The following is a 20,063-nucleotide window of genomic DNA, read 5'->3' on the forward strand; positions in this document are numbered from 1 at the left end:
CGGTCTAATCGGCTAAAATCTCCAATTTAACTCCAAATCAATTCTTTTTACTTTCTACACTCCAATTATACCTAAATTACCTCAGTGATTGTGAATGAGATTCAATTTATTAGTTCCGGGTGAATAATCACACATGTCTATACATTGAACAAAAATTTAGATTTTCACACCAAAATTTCCCATTTAATTTCTAGCCTCACCAAACATCAAATATCACCAAAATATCATGAAATATCATCAATTTCAGCCTTAATATTCTCCCTAGAAAATTCAGCCTCTTATGGGTAATGGGAGAAAATGAATTTTTTTTCTTATTGTTTTGTTTCTAAATATGCTAAACTAACTAAAAACACTAACAAAACTTAGAATCAAATCAATCCAACTTCATTCTCTCTCTATACCCATTTGATTAGCCATGAATTCACCATGAAACATGAAATTTAATCATGGAAAATAAGGAGAAATGCATGGGAAAGGTAGATCGCAAGTCAAAATCAAGAAATTTTACCTTTGATTGCTTGATTCCTTGAAATCCCACACTTTTTCTTCAATTTTCCCACCTAGGTTTTGTGTTTTTCCTTTCCTCTCTTTGTTCTTACTATGGCCGGCCACATGAAGAGAAAATGGGATAAATATGGGCTGATTTTTATGAAAAATAATAAAATATCCTTACTTGACACATGTCACATGCTTATTAGTCCATTTTTTTTATATTTTAATAATTATGCTTCCATTCTCCACCACATGATTAGTCAAAGGTCAAAATGAGGATAAGGGAAGACCATGTGCTGGACAAGTGTCCTGGTGGTGAAAAATTACGATTTTGCCCTTAGGGTGGCAAAATTACCATTTTACCCTTATGCTTCGAAAAATACCGAGATTACAATTTTTCACTTATCAACCTCAAATTATACTCCAATAAGTCAAATATGATCAAAATCTTTTAAAAAAATTCCCATTTTGTCCTCAAGTGGCAAAATTACCATTTTGCCCTAGATAGCAAAATTTCCAATTTGACTCTAATTCGATCCTCGAACTCCGAATCACCATTTTAAGTCATTCTGGGACTTTAAAATTCTCAATTTCACCTTAAATTCTCTATTTGATCTAGTTCGAAGCTTAGTTCAACTTAGTTATACTATTAAGTAAAATACCGGCTTTTAACGATTTTCGAGGCTTTCCTAGCATGCAAACATGTTATCCATCACATGCATGTCATGACAAGTATTTTATAAGGTTAGGCTTTACAATCCTATTCCTCTTTTGCAAGGTTTGTACTAATGCCTTAGAAGACCGTCTATCAATGCAAATAATTTTGAAAGTAAACTAACTTAGATTCAGATGATTCAATCTTCAATCCAATTTGGTGGGTTACCCAATGATGATCCTAATTCTCATTTGGTGAATTTTTTGGAAATTTGTGATACTTTTAAATACAATGGAGTAACTGATGATGCTATTAAATTTAGACTATTTTCGTTTTTTTGAAGGATAAAGCAAAGAGCTGGCTTAATTCACTACCCAATGGGTTTATTACTATATAGGAGGACTTGGCTCAAAAGTTTCTAGCAAAACTTTTTCCTCCTGTCAGTACTGCAAAAATGAGGAATGATATAACCTCATTCACTCAATTTAAAGGTGAATCCTTATGTGAAGCTTGAGAGAGATTTAAAGAACTATTAAGAAGATGTCCACATAATGGGATTCCTAATTGGTTGCAAGTTCAGAAATTCTACAATGGGCTGGTTGGTTCAATAAAAACCACAATTGATGCTGTTGCTGGTGGGGCATTAATATGTGTTGTTGATTTTGCATACGCAAGTATACGTATCGAACAAGTAATATAGACAGTAATTCTAGAATTGATCCCACAGGGATTTGCTCTTAATTCTTCACTAAGTACTAAAATTATAACAAATTAATCTTATTCAAGCAACTTACTGTTTTAGAAAATTAATTAAAACTAAATGAAAGCAACCACTAAATTAATTAATAGAAACTAAAAATTCACTTGAGAAAAGCAACATATTAAAATTTAAGATTATGGGTTCATTCAGCACTTCATCTGATACCAACTTATCTTGTTATATATCTTTCTTAAATGGTTTTACTAACCTAGAATCTAAAGCTATGGACAAGTCTCTGTCGAATTGCTTGTACAAATAATTAACTTAAGTAGTTTACTATATGTCTATAGAAATCAATTAAATTAAGTTCATTAAGCAAGTGTCCTAATGTAGCTATGTATGGCAATTGGCGTATGTCTACTCGAATCGCGAATCAGATCACCTAAGTGACGTGTACATACACTATTCAAACCTTAGTCCAATATAAAATCTCTCTGTCGAGTCTCAATTAGATTCACAAATCAGTTAATTGCTGACAAGACAATCAAAAGCATTAAGAACAGATTCAAATAAGCAAAACTACACTCATTCATGATAAATAAAAGAGAAATTACATGTTGAAATCCACCACAATCCTAGAAAAGATAATTTGGCTCATAATATCTAATAAAAACAATATCCAAGGAAATTTAGCCATGAATCTAAGTCAAAGAATGTCACGACCCGGAACTCCCCATCAGGCTCGTGACAACCGCCGCGAGGCTTCGACAGGCATTCTTCACCCCGAATGCCGATCGAAACCCCGTAAGGCTCTCGTATCAGCTTTCACACTTCCCCAGTGAGCAATAGTTATCAAATATCAAAATTTAAGGGATTACAAATCATTTCCAAATCAGAACATAACATTTTGTTTTTTGGCTCACAGTGGCATTTTCGTCATTTCATTTTTTTTTTAAAATCTCAAATCTTGCTAAAAATGTAGTAGGTAAGCAGAAAATATATATTTAATGATTTAAAAACAAATTAAGTATCTAAAACGTTCATTTGAAAAGAAAATTTGACCATTTGAATATAATAAAAATATTCAATAAAATAACTATTTTCTTGTAAAATAATTTTCGTAAAACTATCGGTACATAATTTTTATAGCGTAAAAGTTAATTATATTCATATATACTATAAAGCAAATAACCAAAGCATAAAATTTCTTTACAGTGACACGTGGGCCCACATCTATCCAAAATGCATCGGAAGCTGGAAACCTACAGCTTTACTGATTCGAGTCCAAATGAAGGTTCTTATCAAAGTCAGCTAACTATGGAATTCCCCGAGCTTGAAATGTGAGGAAATGAGGGTGGTGAGATTATAAAATCCCAGTGAGTAAACAGATACCATCTAAACTATCTAAAGTCGAGTAAATGGAGACAATTAAAATAAATCATCATACTGTAATTTCATTACCTTTCAACTCATTTCAACCAAATAAAATCAATCCATAAAAATCGAGTAATCAACTTGGCTTATGAATTTCTTAAAACTTTGGCTCGTGCCAAAACTCATACTCGATGATACCTTGCATAGGGCATCCAATCGAGTCTGCCAAGGCTACTAAAAAAATTCATATTTCGCATAAAACCATTTTTTTTCATTGAACATCACAGCCGGTCTTTGGCATTGGCTGAGTTCCCCTTCACGTGGTGGTTTGGTGTGAAGTGAACCCTAAGCTTTACCCTAGGAGATACCCTACGCGCCTCTCCGTTTGAGGTAAGAATATACTGGAGTTTACTGTGCCCCTCTAATAGGCTGATCTACGGAACCCCCTCTGCAGTGAATAATTAATATATAATCCACCAATCAGTAAAATTCATTCTAGCATGACATGACAATTTATCGCAACCTAGCCTCTCAAGGCTGAATACACAGTATAAATAATTCTAACACCAAAAATCAGTTTAGTCATTCATGCTCATTTATTGTCATAAGCCATTCAATTCAAAACCATAAATTTGCAACACAAGCAGGCAGTCTCCAATTACTCTATTTTCAAAACCAGTATTTAATTTTTCAGAAAATTTATAAAATCATTTTATAAAATCACATTTATTCAAAAAGCATAACAATTTACCATCTAAACCCATTTTTCATAAAATCACGCAATTGTATAAAACTACTCTAGACAATTAAGACGATAATAAGTTCACTCATAGTTCTAGGAGTCGATGTACTCCTAATCCAAGTCTCCAAGCACAATCTCTGTACTTTTACCAGTGTACTTTGCTCACCACCTATCCACAATGTACAATACATAATTCACCACATCAATGCATGACCATTATAAAATCGATCCAGGCTCGGTATATATGCATGATATGATATACAACTTATCCGACTACCGTTTAAATGCAGTGCTGACCTAATTCGGCCTATTATCTCAAATTTAACTCCAAATCAATTCTTCACACTTTCTACACTCCAATTATACTTAAATTACCTTAATGACTGTGAATGAGATTCAATTTATCAGTCCCGATAGTAAATTACGAAAATACCCCTAGTGGGTAAAAATTCATATTTTTGCTCCAAAAATTCCCATTATTTTTTTAGGCTCATAATTCATTATTTCTTAACCAATTCTCCTAGAAAGAAAATCAAATTCATCATCACTCAACACATGGTAAATTCGGCCATTAATGGTTATGGGAGAAAATAAATTCTTTTCTTATTGTTTTGTTTCTAAATATGCTAAACTAACTTAAAACACTAACATAACTTAAAATCAAATTAATCTAACAACTTTCTCTCTCATAACCCATTTTGATCAGCCATCATTTCCTCATGAAAACATGTAATTTAAGCATGGAAAATAAGGAGAAATGCTTAAGGAAAATAGATTTCAAGCTTAAGTTGAAAAATCTTACCTTTTTCACTTGTTTTCATTGATTTTCCACACTTTTTCTCTTGAAATTCCTCACCTAGGGTTTGTTCTTCCTCTCTTTCTCTCTCTTCCTTGCTTGGCCGGCCATATGAAGAAAATGGGCTGATTTTATGCCTTTTATAAAGAAACAATAAAATAATAAAGGTATGACACATGGCATTTTCTTATTGGTCCATTTCTAAAACTTTTAAAATTTTAATCCTTTTTATCTCCACCACACAATTAGTCAATGGTCAAAATGAGGATAAAGGAAGACCATGTGCTGGAAAAATGTCCTGGTGGTGGAAAATTACAATTTTACCCCTAGGGTGGCAAAATTACCATTTTACCCTTTTACTCCAAATTATACCGAAATTAAAATTTTTCACTTCTAAACCTCAAATCTTACTCCAATAAGTCAAATGGGGCCAAAAAAATATTTTTTAAAATTCCCATTTTGTCCCCAAGTGGCAAATGAACAATTTGCCCCTAGATAGCGAAAATTTCGATTTGACTCCAAATTGATCCTCGAACTCCGAATCACCATATTAAACCATTCTAGGACTTTAAAATTCTTAATTTCATCGTAAATTCTCTATTTGATCTAGTTCGAGGCTTAAATCAACTTTGTTGTATGTCTAGCTACAATACCGACTTTTGTAAATTTTTTGGGACTCTCCCAGCATGCAAACATGCTATCCATCACATGTATGTCATGACAAATATTTTTATAGAGTCGGGCTTATCATCTTCTCCCCCACTTGGATCAACCATATGATCCTTCTTCATGGCTGATTTCGACATCAGGCTAAATATTAATATTTTAATATTATTTCATTAATAAAATATTATTTTATTCTAAAAATTTTATCTTGTCTCCTTGGTGCCCAAAATACCTTATTATGCCTCACTTGACTTCCAAATCACCTTTTATCTCACAAATTCTCCCCCGATAAAATTATTATTTTATTGTTATTTTCTCACTTGTGAAATATTTTATCATAAACTACTCCTTTCGTCTTTTATCACTTCTAAACATTTTAATTGACCTCAATTTGCATTCGATCAACTTTATTTATCACCATATCAAAGTATGGAGTATTTCAAAGAAAATAAGAAAAGCACAAAAGTAGAGAAAGAAACTAATTATTGAAGCTTTGCAATCTCAATTCTCTCTTAATTTCTCTTGTTTTCTTGCCTTGTTCTTGGCTCCAAATCTCCAGAATAGTTGGATACTGCCCCCTCTTAAAATCTGTGAAAAAGGTCCCTCAAATAGGCTTCAAGTAACCTAATTTCTAAAATCTTCTCAATTTTTTTATTTTTGGAAAATCGTTACTTAAATAGGCGCTACTTATTTAGCGCTGCAATGCTGAGCTCTTGGGAAAATGTGGTGTGCTTCCTTTCACCAACGCTGCAGCCTTGTTCTCTTAGCTCTACGACAATCTATCAAATTCGAACATGATTTTCACCCTGATCTATTCTAAACTGGGAAAAGTGATAAATATGAAAGTTTTAGCCCTGTCTCTTAACCAATGGCTCAAAAATCACATCAATTGGACTTTGGGATTGAACAATAAGCTCTAAATACTGCATCATGTTTAGTCCATGTATACTACTGCAGTGCTTTAACTTAGACATATATTTTGACTATGATCAAATTTGAATTGGGAAAGGTGGTCAACAAAAAAGTTGTAATCCTTCCTCTTATCGTTCTAGTGGTTTAAGAATCACCTCATTTGAAGTTCTTTACAAAGAGATATGGTCAAAATACCGCAATATATACGAATGAAACCATCACCATACTTTCGCGGATTTTCATCAAATGAGCCTTTTCCATAAAATTTTCTACAAAAGCAATAAAAAAAACTAGCAATAACTACCCTTAAAGTAATTTAAAACAAAAAAAAATAAAATTTAACTGAAATAACTTAAATTAACTACTCAATATGTAATCAAACTTAAACTAGAAAGACATCTAAAGTGCTACAATCCGAAGCTAAAATCTCAAAAATATAGCTATTTAAACCTCAAAAATGTGCCAAAATAACTCTATATAATAGAGTTATCAATAGGTAAGAATGTTGTAGATGCTTATTGTCACGACCCAGAACTCCCCATCGGGCCCGTGACAACCGCCGCGAGGCCTCGACAGACATTCTTCACCTCGAATGCCGATTGAAACCCCGCAAGGCTTAGCATCAACTTCCTCATCTCCCCGGTGAGCAACAGTTATTAAATCTCGCATTTCAAAAAAAATCATAAGTCATTTTCAAATAAGAACAATAAAATATTATTTTTTGGCTCACAGGGGTATTTTCGTAATTTTTTGTCGAAAACCTCAAAACTTGCTAAAAATGTAGTAGGTAAGCAAAAAATATATATTTAATGATTTAAAAACAATTAAGTATCTAAAACGTTCATTTGAAAGCAAATTGTTAACAACTAGTACTATTCAAAAATAATCAATAATATATTCTATTTTCTCATAAAATAAATTTTTATAGAAATATTCGTAAATAATTTTTCGCACTTGAAAGTAAAGTAAAAATTGTATGAATAGAAATACAGATAACTAAAATATAAGTTTTGATCTGCAATGACACGTGGGCTCCAATTGACCAAGAGGATGTAAGACTGTGAACTCTTACTTTCTATAATGCAGTTCCGAGCTTAGTTCTCGTCCTACTCGACTATCTACAAACTGTCCTGAGCCTGAAAAATGTATAGGAAGAAGGGGTGAGATTTTATAATCCCAGTGAGTAAACAGATACCATCTAAAGTATCTAAAGTCGAGTAAATGGAGACAATTAAAACAAGTCATCATATTGTAATTTCATTACCTTTCAGTTCATTTCAACCAAATAAAATCAATCCATATAAATCAAGTAATCAACTTGGCTTATGAATTTCTTAAAACTTTGGCTCGTGCCAAAACTCATACTCGGTGATACCTTGCGTAGGGCATCTAACCGAGTCCGTCAAGGCTGTTAAAATTTTGTATACACTTAAAATATATTTTTGTTTGAGAAAAATACAGCCGTTCCTTGGCGTTGGCTGAGTTCCCCTTCACGTGGTGGTTTGGCGTGAAGTGAACCCTAAGCTATACCCCAGGAGATACCCTACGCGCCTCTCCGTTCGAGGTAATAATATAATGGAGTTTATCGTGCCCCTCTAATAGGCTAGTCCACGGAACCCCCTCTGCAGTAAATAATTAATATATACTCCACCAATTCAATAAAATTCATTCTAGCATAGTATGACAATTTATCGTAATCTAGCCTCTCAAGGCTGAATACACAATATAAATAATTCTGACACCAAAATCAGTTTAGCCATTCATGCTCATATATTGTCATAAGCCATTCAATTTAAAACCATAAATTTACAACACAAGCAGGCAGTCTCCAATTACTCTATTTTCAAAACAAGTATTCGATTTTTCAGAAAATTTATAAAATCATTTTATAAAATCACAATTTCTCCTAAAACATAGAAATTTACCATTTAAACCCATTTTCCATAAAATCACACAGTTGTGTAAAACTACTCTAGATAATTAAGACGATAATAAGTTCACTCACAATGTCTAGAATGCAGACTTTCGAAGCACTCTGTCTACTGATCCTCGGATGCAATTTCCTTGCCTTTATTGGAAGACTCACCACCTTGACACAGTACCAAATCGAGAATTTCACTAAGTTGGTTCTAAATCAAAATTAAACTAATTTGGACTACCAATGCATGATATGGAATGCAAAAATGCACTGGTAACTATCTAAATCCGGTATTAGCCTAATTCGTCTTATCACCCGATTAAATTCCTAACGGGTTCGTTTAAACTCCAATTTAATTCTTTTCAGTTTCTATACCTCAATTGCACCCAAATTAACTTAATGTCCCTCAGTGTGATGCAAATTATCAGTCCCAACAGCAAATTACAAAAATACCCCTAGTGGGTAAAAATTCGTATTTTTGCTTCGAAAATTCCCATTATTTTTCTAGGCTCATAATTCATTATTCCTTAACCAATTCTCCTAGAATAAAATCAAACTCATCCTCACTCACTACATGGTAAATTCAGCCATTAATGGTTGGGGGAGAAAATAAATTCTTTTCTTGTTGTTTTGTTTCTAAATATGCTAAACTAACTAAAAACACTAACATAAATTAAAATCAAATAAATCCAACAACTTTCTCTCTCCTAACCCATTTTTTCAGAATTGAATTCATCATGAAAACATGTAATTTAATCATGGAAAATAAAGAGAAATGCTTGGGAATAAGAAAACTCAAGCTTAATAGAAAAAATCTCACCTTTTTCACTTAATTTCCTTGAAAATTCACACTTTTTCTTTGATTTTCTCTCTCTAGGGTTTTGTTTTCTCCTTTCTCTCTCTTGTTTCTTGCTTGGCCGAATGTTGAAGAAGAAGAATGGGTGGGCTGATTTTTTTATGCCTTTTTATTGTTTAATGAAATAATATTATTTTATTCATATTTTAAATATTTTATTAATTCATTTTTTTTTCTAGCCATCCACTTGTCCTATTTTTTTCACCATGCATTCCCTTTGACTTATCCAAGTCTTAAGTGAAATTTCCAGAATTTTCCAAAGTTTTGGTGGAGCAAATTTTTCAAAATTACACTTTTGCCCCTGAACTTTTCAAAAATTACATTTTTACCCCAAAAATTGAAAATTTGCCATAATGCATAATTTTCACTCCTCATACTCATTTTACACTCCAAATAATTAAATTTGATCAAAATCCTTTCAAAAATTAAAATTTTGATTCCGAGTGGTAAAATTACCATTTTACCCTTTTACTCCAAATTATATCGAAATTAAAATTTTTCACTTCTAAACCTCAAATCTTACTCCAATAAGTCAAATGGGGCCAAAAAAATCTTTTCTAAAATTCTCATTTTGTCCCCAAGTGGGAAATGACCATTTTGCCCCTAGATAGCGAAAATTTCGATTTGACTCCAAATTGATCCTCGAACTCCGAATTACCATATTAAACCATTCTGGGACTTTAAAATTCTTAATTTCATTGTGAATTCTCTATTTGATCTAGTTCGAGGCTTAAATCAACTTTGTTGTACGTCTAGGTATAATACTGACTTTTGTAAATATTTTTTTTTGGGACTCTCTTAGCATGCAAACATGCTATCCATCACATGTATGTCATGACAATTATTTTTATAGAGTCGGGCTTGTCATCTTCTCCCCCACTTGGATCAACCATATGATCCTTCTTCTTGATTGACTTCGACATCCAGCTAAATATTAATATTTTAATATTATTTTATTCTAAAAATTTTATCTTGTCTCCTTGGTACCCAAAATACCTTATTATGCCTCACTTGACTTCCAAATCGCCTTTTATCTCACAAATTCTCCTCCGATAAAATTATTATTATTTTATTATTATATTCTCACTTGTGAAATATTTTTATCTTAAACTACTCCTTTCGTCTTTTATCACTTTTAAACATTTTAATTGACCTTAATTTGCATTCGATCAACTTTATTTATCACTATATCAAAGTATGGGGTATTTCAATCTCCCCCATTTAAATAGAATTCGTCCTCGAATTCCCGTCGATGTTGCGTTATCAATCTCCTTCTATGATCCTACTCCTTGTTCCTTCTATAGGGACATTCAATTTGTTCACCTCATTCACCTTCAGTTCAATTAAATGCTTTATTTATGGCACTTATCATCCTTTGGAATTGGATCAGTAATACTTTTCATAACCATGATCTCTTATATCGAGACACTAAGCATGCCTTTATCACCATTATTAAATTTGAACCATAACTTCACCTCAATTATACTGATTTCGATCACATATCATACTTACTTATGTATACTTAATCATCATTTTATTAATTCGCTCTGTACCAATTTCTCAACCTTGATTCATCCATCTTATAATGGTGCATACCCTTTCTTTATTAGAGTTCCATTAAGAACTTAAACAATCCAAGGTTTACCTTCAAAGTCACTCATAACTTTAATCGTTCATTGCATGTCCGTTAACACTTTAGCTCACTAACCTCTCTTAACACTATTTCAAAATCTCCCAATTACTGATAACCATTCTTCACTTTAGTTAGTAAAATTATCAATTTCATATATACATAGATACATGCATTTTCAAATGTCAACATCTCTCTTTATATATAGGAATCCATGTGTTCACATGCCTTGGACTACATTCCCCCTTTATTCATCCGTATCTTAATCTTAGTTTCAATATAATAATTCTTATTATACTTGTGTATAACTTCATATCATTCATATCATTTCCAACCATATGTTTGAGTTTCCTTGTACTATATATCATTCATCACAATGTCATCTCTATTGAATTATAATCTATTATGCGTGTATGCTTTATAATCCTATTGATGCCTCAAAGATTTATCTCAACTTGATCATTGCATCTCATGCAATACCACAATTCCTAATAGTCATCCTTCTGTCCTTAATCATCTTTCATGCCTCTATATTACCTTGTATCTTTCTTGCATTACGATATTGATTTGTCACTTAAGACTCGAACCCATTTGAATCATGTATGCCTTAAGCATTTTCGAATTCCAATTTCCATAATATATTAGGAAAGTTTCATTATCTGACTTCATTTTCAAGGTTAACTTCTATCATCCTTTGTTCCACTCCTTCATATGAACATAACATCATTCTTCCTTAACTAATTTATAATTTGTACTTGAAATTGTAAAACTTAAAACTAGATTCTCCTCAAGTATTTTTCAATACTAATACTAATATCACTCTCAGCTTACAACTTCCTTTTATAATCACATAACTTAGTGCTTGCTTTAACGAGATCTAGAGCAAAACTTCTCTTGAGTATTTCCTTGGGAATATCTATCTTAAACTTATGTCTCACAGCATGTGATCCCTTAACTTGTGATTAGCCGTTAGGCTTCTCAGCAAGTTTTAAAAATTTTACGTTTCATACTTGCTGTGTATGATTATAATCTCTTCTCAAAGATGTTTATGTATTCCTAAAACACTTAATCTTAAAGGTATATAAATACATACTCATCCATTCAACTCCTAACTCATCTTCATAAGTTTCTAGGGTGCCACACAATTAGCCTCATGTTGTTACTAACCCTTGTCATTTTACTGTATCAAAACAGATATTACAAATTCTCATAATGATATTCTATATAAACTGATTTTCTATACCAGTCTCGTAATTCTTCCTTCACACTTTCATTATTTGGTATCTCATCTCAATATAGTCATCTCAAGAATCTTTCAAAATTTTTTTTTTATTATATGCCTCTATACAAGGCAATAAAGAAGTTTTTCAATTCATTTGGGTAAACATTCTCCAGAATATTTAAGACTCCCAGATAACAAAACACAATGACCAACAACCAAAATTCAATTTGTAAGCTCATTATCATGTCACTCCCATCTTACTCATGCATCATAAGCGTGAGGTATTTGAAGCAGTATAGCGTTGAACAGTCAATGTTGAAGTACTGTAGCTATTAGAAATTTTCTCATCAAAACTATTTGTTTGCATTCAAAGTCACCACATCAATCATTCTCAACCAGTGGTTTCCCTTTTAGATATATATCATGAGTTCCATAAGTATAGATACCTTCTATTTTCTTGTCATACACATTAAGCCAGATTAATACTTCCATCTCATGTCATCTTTTGACGTTTATCAACATTCATAAAATTCCACCTCAAAACATCCTTTCCATACAGTGTAATAAATTCAAAATACATATACCACTCCACACATAAGTTACCTACTATCTACAACTTTCCTCAAATTTATTGTCATCCCTATCCAATTATCTTCTTTGTCTTATACTCCAATAATCTTATTGACTTTCGGTATAATTAACTACGAAAACAGCTCAGCTTCCTCCTTATTTTATTCTCACAATCCTTACTGAATCAAAATTTTATATTCCCCATATTTCATAATTTAACTTCATTGGGTTATATTTGTGCCCAACTATTACCTCATAGTGTCATAACATCACTGAATAATCCCCTTCATGCTTAAATTACAATCATTAACTTAATCACATTATCCATTCCGAATGTCATTTATAACCTTATTGCTTCCTTCTATAACCTTCCTCAATAATTATATTACCAATTTATCTCTTTTATACTAAGAGATTCCCATACATATCCAATTATTTAAACTACTATTTTACATTCCATTCGAGTCATACAAAATAAAAGCCACTCCTAACTCCTTTACACAGGTAACTACTACATCTTCCCTTAAACGACACTTGCCTAGATTTATAACAATACAACTTCAACTAAAGTATTAAACATCTTTAGGTTCCTCATTGTCCTGATCCGGGCACATCAATGGATCCTCTTCCTCCTGAGATTTTCTCCTTTGTTCTTCAATCCAGGCTTGTTGTATTCTCTTATATTCTTCATCACTCACCGGTGTAGCATTTCTTCCACAACCGGGAGGAAAATGTCGTACACGTGACACTTTTCTAAGAGGTTTACTTGCCACTGTTACTTTCTCCTTATCCTTTTCTGGTTGTCCCCTTACATTTCTCCCACAACCTGGTGGAAAGTGTCGGACTACTGTCACGCTCTTCCTATAACAAATACCTCCTTCGGCTATCCTTAATTTCCCCCTTTCTTTAACATGTTCCTTAGATTTTCTCAAAAGGGAACCTCTTATGCTTACATTAATATTATTACTATCTGCACTTTTTGGACTACTCGGTTCGGGTTGCCATCGGCTCTTAGCAGTAGAATCTAGCGATCCCTCGCTAATACTATGAGAGGCGTCGGGACTACCGTCTCTCCTAGACATGGTGTATGTGTCACCAGCGCACCTCAAAACCTATATGCAATCAAATAGTAATTGTTTAATTATTTATGCATCTCAAAAATAGGTAGATTTCTATATGTAGATGCATACATTCTATTCAATCTAACCTAACTTAACTTAACTTAACTTATCTTAACTTAACTGGACTTGAGGCCACGCAGTGTCAGTGTAGATTCCTTAAAACAACTTTAAAATCAAAAACTTTAAAATCCAAAGCTTTAAAATCAAAATATCTTATCTTTAAACCATGCTCTGATACCAATAAAATTGTCACGACCTAGAACTCCCCATCGGGCCCGTGACAACCGCCGCGAGGCCTCGACAAACATTCTTCACCTCGAATGCCGATTGAAACCCCGCAAGGCTTAGCATCAACTTCCTCATCTCCCCGGTGAGCAACAGTTATTAAATCTCGCATTTCAAAAAAATCATAAGTCATTTTCAAATAAGAACAATAAAATATTATTTTTTGGCTCACAGGGGTATTTTCGTAATTTTTCGTCGAAAACCTTAAAACTTGCTAAAAATGTAGTAGGTAAGCAAAAAATATATATTTAATGATTTAAAAACAATTAAGTATCTAAAACGTTCATTTGAAAGAAAATTGTTAACAACTAGTACTATTCAAAAATAATCAATAATATATTCTATTTTCTCATAAAATAAATTTTTATAGAAATATTCGTAAATAATTTTTCGCACTTGAAAGTAAAGTAAAAATTGTATGAATAGAAATACAGATAACTAAAATATAAGTTTTGATCTGCAATGACACGTGGGCTCCAATTGACCAAGAGGATGTAAGACTGTGAACTCTTACTTTCTATAATGCAGTTCCGAGCTTAGTTCTCGTCCTACTCGACTATCTACAAACTGTCCTGAGCCTGAAAAATGTATAGGAAGAAGGGATGAGATTTTATAATCCCAGTGAGTAAACAGATACCATCTAAAGTATCTAAAGTCGAGTAAATGGAGACAATTAAAACAAGTCATCATACTGTAATTTCATTACCTTTCAGTTCATTTCAACCAAATAAAATCAATCCATATAAATCAAGTAATCAACTTGGCTTATGAATTTCTTAAAACTTTGGCTCGTGCCAAAACTCATACTCGGTGATACCTTGCGCAGGGCATCTAACCGAGTCCGCCAAGGCTGTTAAAATTTTGTATACACTTAAAATATATTTTTGTTTGAGAAAAATACAGCCGTTCCTTGGCGTTGGCTGAGTTCCCCTTCACGTGGTGGTTTGGCGTGAAGTGAACCCTAAGCTATACCCCAGGAGATACCCTACGCGCCTCTCCGTTCGAGGTAATAATATAATGGAGTTTACCGTGCCCCTCTAATAGGCTGGTCCACGGAACCCCCTCTGCAGTAAATAATTAATATATACTCCACCAATTCAATAAAATTCATTCTAGCATAGTATGACAATTTATCGTAATCTAGCCTCTCAAGGCTGAATACACAATATAAATAATTCTGACACCAAAATCAGTTTAGCAATTCATGCTCATATATTGTCATAAGCCATTCAATTTAAAACCATAAATTTACAACACAAGCAGGCAGTCTCCAATTACTCTATTTTCAAAACAAGTATTCGATTTTTCAGAAAATTTATAAAATCATTTTATAAAATCACAATTTCTCCTAAAACATAGAAATTTACCATTTAAACCCATTTTCCATAAAATCACACAGTTGTGTAAAACTACTCTAGATAATTAAGACGATAATAAGTTCACTCACAATGTCTAGAATGCAGACTTTCGAAGCACTCTGTCTACTGGTCTTCGGATGCAATTTCCTTGCCTTTATTGGAAGACTCACCACCTTGACACAGTACCAAATCGAGAATTTCACTAAGTTGGTACTAAATCAAAATTAAACTAATTTGGACTACCAATGCATGATATGGAATGCAAAAATGCACTGGTAACTATCTAAATCCGGTATTAGCCTAATTCGTCTTATCACCCGATTAAATTCCTAACGGGTTCGTTTAAACTCCAATTTAATTCTTTTCAGTTTCTATACCTCAATTGCACCCAAATTAACTTAATGTCCCTCAGTGTGATGCAAATTATCAGTCCCAACAGCAAATTACAAAAATACCCCTAGTGGGTAAAAATTCGTATTTTTGCTTCGAAAATTCCCATTATTTTTCTAGGCTCATAATTCATTATTCCTTAACCAATTCTCCTAGAATAAAATCAAACTCATCCTCACTCACTACATGGTAAATTCAGCCATTAATGGTTGGGGGAGAAAATAAATTCTTTTCTTGTTGTTTTGTTTCTAAATATGCTAAACTAACTAAAAACACTAACATAAATTAAAATCAAATAAATCCAACAACTTTCTCTCTCCTAACCCATTTTTTCAGAATTGAATTCATCATGAAAACATGTAATTTAATCATGGAAAATAAAGAGAAATGCTTGGGAATAAGAAAACTCAAGCTTAATAGAAAAAATCTCACCTTTTTCACTTAATTTCCTTGAAAATTCACACTTTTTCTTTGATTTTCTCTCTCTAGGGTTTTGTTTTCTCATTTCTCTCTCTTGTTTCTTGCTTGGCCGAATGTTGAAGAAGAAGAATGGGTGGGCTGATTTTTTTTATGCCTTTTTATTGTTTAATGAAATAATATTATTTTATTCATATTTTAAATATTTTATTAATTCATTTTTTTTTTCTAGCCATCCACTTGTCTTATTTTTTTCACCATGCATTCCCTTTGACTTATCCAAGTCTTAAGTGAAATTTCCAGAATTTTCCAAAGTTTTGGTGGAGCAAATTTTTCAAAATTACACTTTTGCCCCTGAACTTTTCAAAAATTACATTTTTACCCCAAAAATTGAAAATTTGCCATAATGCATAATTTTCACTCCTCATACTCATTTTACACTCCAAATAATTAAATTTGATCAAAATCCTTTCAAAAATTAAAATTTTGATTCCGAGTGGTAAAATTACCATTTTACCCTTTTACTCCAAATTATATCGAAATTAAAATTTTTCACTTCTAAACCTCAAATCTTACTCCAATAAGTCAAATGGGGCCAAAAAAATCTTTTCTAAAATTCTCATTTTGTCCCCAAGTGGCAAATGACCATTTTGCCCCTAGATAGCGAAAATTTCGATTTGACTCCAAATTGATCCTCGAACTCCGAATTACCATATTAAACCATTCTGGGACTTTAAAATTCTTAATTTCATCGTGAATTCTCTATTTGATCTAGTTCGAGGCTTAAATCAACTTTGTTGTACGTCTAGGTATAATACCGACTTTTGTAAATTTTTTTTTGGGACTCTCTTAGCATGCAAACATGCTATCCATCACATGTATGTCATGACAATTATTTTTATAGAGTCGGGCTTGTCATCTTCTCCCCCACTTGGATCAACCATATGATCCTTCTTCTTGATTGACTTCGACATCCAGCTAAATATTAATATTTTAATATTATTTTATTCTAAAAATTTTATCTTGTCTCCTTGGTACCCAAAATACCTTATTATGCCTCACTTGACTTCCAAATCGCCTTTTATCTCACAAATTCTCCTCCGATAAAATTATTATTATTTTATTATTATATTCTCACTTGTGAAATATTTTTATCTTAAACTACTCCTTTCGTCTTTTATCACTTTTAAACATTTTAATTGACCTTAATTTGCATTCGATCAACTTTATTTATCACTATATCAAAGTATGGGGTATTTCACTTATAATCTGTTGCAAGAGATGGCTTCAAATAATTACCAATGACTTCAAAAAGGTTTGGTTCGAGAAAAGTTGTTAGGGCATATAAGGTTGATGCACTTAGTGCCTTAATTGCACAAGTGATTGCACTATCTAAGAAGTTTGACACATTAGGAGTTCATGTTGTTCAAAATTCATTTATAGGCTGTGAGATATGTGGAGATGGCCATTCAAGTGATCAATGTCCTTGTAATTTTAAATCAGTCCAGTTTGTGGGGAACTTCAACAAGTAGCAAAATAATCCATTCTTCAATACATATAATTTTGGTTGGAGAAACCACCCCAACTTTTCATGAAACAACAATGCAAGGCCTTTAAATCCAAAACCCAACATGCCTCATGGTTTTCAACAACAAGCTAAACCACCAATTATTGAAAAGAAGTCCCAAATAGAAGAACTTTTCTTGCAATATATATCAAAGAGTGATGCTATAATTCAAAGCTATGGAGCCTCCTTGAGAAATCTTGAGACCCAAATGGGATAGCTTGCATATTCCATCAATAGTAAACCCCAAGGTGCCTTGCTAAGTGACACACAAATCAATCCCAAAGGTAAGGAACAATACAAAGCAATCACTTTACAAAGTGGAAAAGAAATTGAAGAGGTGAATGAAAAAGCAATTTAATTTGTGAATGAACATGTTGATGCACAGGAAATAATGTGTGACAAAGTAATTGAAGTTGAATAGAAAGATGATAACAAAGTTGCAAATCAAGGGACTTCTCATGTCATCCATCCTTCACCATTTTTTCCTCAGAGGCTACAAAAACAAAAAATTGAAAAGCAATTTTAGAAATTCATCAATGTCTTTAAGAAATTACACATAAACATTCTTTTTGCTGAAGCTTTGGAACAAATGCCAAGTTATGTCAAGTTCTTGAAAGATATTCTCTCCAAAATAAGAAACTTCGGTGACTTTGAAATCGTCTCCCTTACAGAAGAATGTAATGCAATTCTCCAAAATAAACTACCACCAAAACTCAAAGATCCAAGCAATTTCATAATCCCTTGCACTATTGGTAATATTTTTTTTTTTACAAAAGCTTTAAGTGATTTAGGTGCAAGTATTAATCTAATGCCTTGGTCAATTTTTGAGAAACTTGGTTAGGGGGAATGCAAACCCATTTTTGTTACTTTGCAATTGGCTGATCGCTCTTATGTCTATCTAAGGGGAATTATTGAGAATGTTTTTCTTAAAGTAGATAAATTTATTTTTCTAATTGATTTTATTATTCTTAACATGGAATAAGATAGGCAAATTCCAATCATCCTTGGGAGGCCATTCTTGGCAATTGCTAGAGCCTTGATTGATGTTGAAAAATGTGAGCTCACTTTGAGAATTCAAGACCAACAGGTAACATTTAATATTTTCAAAGCTATAAAATTGCTTGTGACATCTAAAGACTATTTTTTTGTGAGTGTGGTAAATAATTTTACAAAAGATGTCTTTTTAAAAAAATATCCCACTGATCCTCTTGAAGTATGTTTAATTGCTAAATCTGATAGGGATGATGATGAATTTATTGAATATTCAAATTTGTTAAATGCTTATTTTAGACTTAGAACAAATAATCAATTTGAGTCTTCAGATGTTCCAACTTCTTTGATTGCTACTTCTAAGCCTTCCATTAAAGAACCACCTACTTTGGAACTCAAACCTTTGCCCACACACTTGAGGTATGATTTTCTTGAAAAATCTTATATTCTTCCAATTATTATTTCTATTGCTCTTACTGACATGCAAGAGGAGAAGTTATTAAGGACACTTAAAGAAGTCAAGAAAGCAATAGGGTGAACCATAGCTGATATTAAGGCAATTAGCCCTTCTATTTATATCCACAAAATTCTCCTTGAGGAAAATCACAAAGCCATAATTGAACAGCAAAGAAGATTGAATCCCATCATAAAAAAGTGGTCAAGAAAGAAGTCATCAAGTGGATAGATGTTGGGATAATTTATCCCATTTTTGATAGCTCATGGGTAAGTCCAGTCCAATACATTCCTAAAAAGGGGGATGACTGTTGTCACCAATGACAATAATGAGCTCATTCCAATAAGAGCTGTGACTAGATGGAGATTTTGCATGGATTACTACAATCTCAACAAAGCTATAAGGAAATATCACATCCCTCTCCCATTCATTGATCCAATGTTGGATAGATTGGCATGCAAGGAATATTATTATTTTCAATATGGTTATTCTAATTATAACCAAATAGCTATTGCTCCTGAAGATCAAGAAAAGACTACTTTTACATGTCTTTATGGCACATTTGCTTTTAAAAAAATGCCATTTGGATTATGTAATGCACTTGCCACCTTTCAGAGATGCATGATGGCCATATTCACAGACATGGTGGAGCAATGTTTAAAGGTATTTATGGATGACTTTTTGTCTTAGGAAATGATTTTGATGATTGTCTTCTAAATCTTGTTAGGGTACTTAAGAGATGTAAAGAAACAAATTTGGTGCTTAATTCAGAGAAATGTCACTTCATGGGGCAAGAAGATATTGTTCTTGGGCATAAGATCTCTAATAGTGGCATTAAGGTAGATAAAGCAAAGATTGAAACAATTGAAAAGCTTCCACCTCCAATAAATGTCAAATGTATTAGAAGTTTTCTTGGTCATACTGGTTTTTATCGTAGATTTATCAAAG

General features: G+C 32.6%; 2 long non-coding RNA genes and 1 other non-coding gene across 3 annotated transcripts; all 3 read right to left on the reverse strand.

Moving 5' to 3' along the window:
* Positions 1 to 1,598: 1,598 nt before the first annotated feature.
* On the reverse strand, positions 1,599 to 1,705 carry LOC148760435 (small nucleolar RNA R71). The gene has a single exon (XR_016023292.1). It is a non-coding gene; the product is annotated as a small nucleolar RNA R71 (small nucleolar RNA).
* A 5,241-nt stretch (positions 1,706 to 6,946) lies between these two features.
* LOC148760436 (uncharacterized) lies at positions 6,947 to 9,257 on the reverse strand. The gene is made up of 4 exons (XR_016023255.1): positions 9,076 to 9,257; positions 8,343 to 8,426; positions 7,410 to 7,473; positions 6,947 to 6,999 (listed from the first exon to the last, which is right to left on the reverse strand). It is a non-coding gene; the product is annotated as an uncharacterized LOC148760436 (long non-coding RNA).
* Positions 9,258 to 13,368: 4,111 nt separating this feature from the next.
* LOC148760437 (uncharacterized) lies at positions 13,369 to 15,447 on the reverse strand. The gene is made up of 3 exons (XR_016023214.1): positions 15,387 to 15,447; positions 14,454 to 14,517; positions 13,369 to 13,645 (listed from the first exon to the last, which is right to left on the reverse strand). It is a non-coding gene; the product is annotated as an uncharacterized LOC148760437 (long non-coding RNA).
* Positions 15,448 to 20,063: the final 4,616 nt, after the last annotated feature.

Source organism: Theobroma cacao, chromosome 10, assembly GCF_053813885.1.
Source record: "Theobroma cacao isolate CCN51 chromosome 10, ASM5381388v1, whole genome shotgun sequence".
NCBI lineage: Eukaryota > Viridiplantae > Streptophyta > Magnoliopsida > Malvales > Malvaceae > Theobroma > Theobroma cacao.